The sequence below is a fragment of the Microtus pennsylvanicus genome, chromosome 16, assembly GCF_037038515.1.
Source record: "Microtus pennsylvanicus isolate mMicPen1 chromosome 16, mMicPen1.hap1, whole genome shotgun sequence".
In the NCBI taxonomy this organism is placed as follows: Eukaryota; Metazoa; Chordata; class Mammalia; order Rodentia; family Cricetidae; genus Microtus; species Microtus pennsylvanicus.
Window position 1 is genome coordinate 49,358,316 of NC_134594.1, and position 3,493 is coordinate 49,361,808.

General features: G+C 41.9%; 1 pseudogene; it reads left to right on the forward strand.

Moving 5' to 3' along the window:
* Window positions 1–989: 989 nt before the first annotated feature.
* Window positions 990–1,494, forward strand: LOC142836327 (small ribosomal subunit protein eS25 pseudogene; annotated as a pseudogene).
* The last annotated feature ends 1,999 nt before the right edge of the window (window positions 1,495–3,493 follow it).

Below are 3,493 nucleotides of genomic sequence, written 5' to 3' on the forward strand. Positions count from 1 at the left end.
CTCATGGCCTACAAGTTCTAGAGCAGGTGACACCACTCAGTGGATAGACATGAGCAAGGTCTATGTGGTTGAATTGATTTGTTGGGAAAAAATATTCTGGAAAATATAGTCACACTCAAAACCACAGCATAACAATGAGTCTTGGGATCTTACATTGTTCCAGGGCTGTAATGAAATTTCCCTGAAGAAATCTGGACCATGTCAGAATCTTTTCTCCATTGTGTAGAAGTTGTCACCAGAAGCCCTGTAGAGAAAGCCACATGTCTGAGGTCGCATGGTGGTTAAAATCAGGTACTGGACAGCAAGAAACTCCAGCACATGTGACTTCATTATCTCTTCTTTACAATATAAAACTAAAAAAACAAAATAAAAACCCCACAATTTATAATGTTCATTAATAGTGAAAAAAACCTTTTTGCTATTAATGCATTAATTGAAACTTGGGAATATGCTTATAAATAATACTTACATATTTATGGAAACATATTATCTTTCTTTTTGGCCTACAAAGAAATAACATAAAATGAAATAATTTCATTAGTTTATAAATATTTTATAAGGCAAATTTATTCTTCACCTTGTAAAATATACAGAATAACCTTGGTACTTACAACATTTAAAGTAAACAGTTAGTGTACAATTTAACTATGATGCTGAGAGGGTATGTTCAGAAAGTTGTTCATGGAAAGCTTCAACTTCTTACACATAGATTTTCTAACTACCCTCTGTGTACATAGAGGCTAACATCCTCTGCCAGCATCTATTGCTTTGGACTTACCATGCTCATTCAGCTTTCAGGTTTAGGCATGCTTAGTTTGATTCTACAAGCCTTACCACCTTCCTCCTGACACACCATACATCTCAGTAAGGCAGTTCAGCCATTGAAGCTGGCCCCAGAAAAGACAGCCATTTTTTAGATTGTATATCACTGAATATACAATCAGAATAAAAGAGGTAGGTTTTAAATTTAAAAAATTATTTTATGGGTTGTTGGTGAGCCGGGCTTCCTTTTTTCTCGACATCTTAGGGAGGCTGCAGTGGTCGTCGCCACTCTCCGAACTTCATCATGCCGCCCAAGGATGACAAGAAGAAGAAAGATGCCGGAAAGTCGGCCAAAAAAGACAAAGACCCAGTAAATAAGTCCGGTGGCAAGGCCAAAAAGAAGAAGTGGTCCAAAGGCAAAGTTTGGGACAAGCTCAACAATCTAGTCCTGTTTGACAAGGCTACATACGACAAACTCTGTAAGGAAGTGCCCAACTATAAACTTATTACTCCAGCCGTGGTCTCGGAGAGACTGAAGATTCGCGGTTCCTTGGCCAGGGCAGCTCTTCAGGAGCTCCTTAGTAAAGGGCTTATCAAGCTGGTTTCAAAGCACAGAGCCCAAGTAATTTACACCAGAAACACAAAGGGTGGAGATGCCCCAGCTGCTGGTGAAGATGCATGAACAGGTTCAATCAGCTGTACTTTTGGAAAAATAAAACTTTATTAAATCAAAAAAAATTATTTTATGTTGTATATGGTGTTCTTCCTGGGTGTGTGCCTGTGCACCATGTGTGTGCAGGAGTCTACACAGGTCAGAAGAGGCAACAAAGCCCACAGAACTGGAGTTACTGATGGCTGTGTCCTGCCATGTTGGTTCTGAGACTTGAACCCAGTCCTCTGAAAGAATAACCAGTGCTCTTAACAACTGAGCCATCTCTCCAGCCTCAACAGGTAGATTTTAAAGTCATATTATGGGAAGACAAAAAAAGGTGGAAAAATTCAAGTTATAATTATTAATGGAAACATCAAATTTATTATGACACAGAGAAACACCCAAGGCCTAGGGAGGTGTGGAGGAATGGGGAGGCCATCAGTCATTAAAACCTTTCTTACTATTCTCCTCTGGAAGGGGAAAATCAACACTGCCCTGAAGGCTGCTGTGATCAGTTGAAACTCAAACTGGTTGCTGTGCCTCTCTCTAGCCTGACAGACTTGAAGACAGCAGGGGTTGATTTGTGCTTCCGACTTTCCCACAAACGCCTTCAAATGTTGTCCACAGTCTAGACACACACAAACTGAAGCCAAAGATAACAAAATCTTTAAAACTGACTGCCTGACACAGTACCTCTGAAACTAGGGACTCAATCAAATTATTCAGGATGAAACAGAAACAAAGAAGAGAGTGAAAAGTTGCACAGTAACTGCACTGGAATGCAGTGACCTCACTGTGGGATAACAGATGTCCTGAGTACAGGTGCCCTAACAACTACGCAGCATGCTAACATATGCTCTATGGAACTGTATTTTGTGTGTTCATTCTACAGTGACAGCTGTTTAACCCTAGACTGATCAGAACTAATACCAGAACTAATAAAGGCCAGACTTTAAAGGCTAATTCTCATTGAAACATTTAAAAGACTAAGAGAGGAATCCTGAAGTCAAGACCAGTCTGTGCAAAACAACACAACACTGTCGAAAGAAAGAAGAAAGACAGAAAGACAGAAAGGAAGGAAGGAAGGAAGGAAGGAAGGAAGGAAGGAAGGAAGAAACCCAAGAATTTCAGGAATGACAAAAACAGTAGAAAACTTAATAATGGATCCAGGTGTGGTGACAATCACATTTAATCCCAGCAAAGAGGCAGAGGCAAGTAGATCAAGTTCAGGCCAACCTTGTCTACTTGGTGAGTTCCAGGTAACCAGGGCTACACAGTGAGATCTGACCTCAAAACAAAAACGGAACCAAACAAACATAAGAATGAAGTCACAGGACATTTAACTGACTGAGTTCAAGACACTTAAAAGGCACAAATAACTTGGTCTCACCTGTTACAGAGGATCTCCCTGATAGCTTAAGGCAGCCAAGAACCAAAGAAGTGGACTGAGTACATAAGGAGCTGATATGGCAGATTCTCGCTTGTAAGCTGCCCTTTGGCTGTCCCTGAGGAGGTGGACCAACAAGCTGTTCCTTTCACTAACCGACATTGGGTAAGTGCTAGGACTGATGCCACTTGCCCACTTTCCTTCTGGAAAACTAAACATATACCATAAAATGGTAATTGAATGCCTGATTGATGCTGACTCTAACAACTTTCTCAAACACATGTCTAACAGAGTGATGCCACTAGGGGGCCACTGTGTGCTCTATGTGACCCCTTTCTGGGAGGGACACAGCAGGATGTTTTAACCACTCATTAAACAAATTTAAGGTTGGAGATAGAGACAGAGACCCACACTGGAGCACTGGACTGAGCTCCCAAGGTCCCAATGAGGAGCCGAAGGAAGGAGAAGATGAGCAAGGAAGTCAGGACCACGAGGGGTGCACCCACCCACTGAGACAGTGGGGCTGATCTATTGGGAGCTCACCAAGGCCAGCTGGACTATGACTGAAAAAGCATGGGATAAAACCGGACTCTCTGAACATGGTGAACAATGAGGGATGATGAGAAGCCAAGGACAATGGCATGGGGTTTTGAGCCTACTTCATGTTCTGGCTTTGTGGGAGCCTAGCCAGT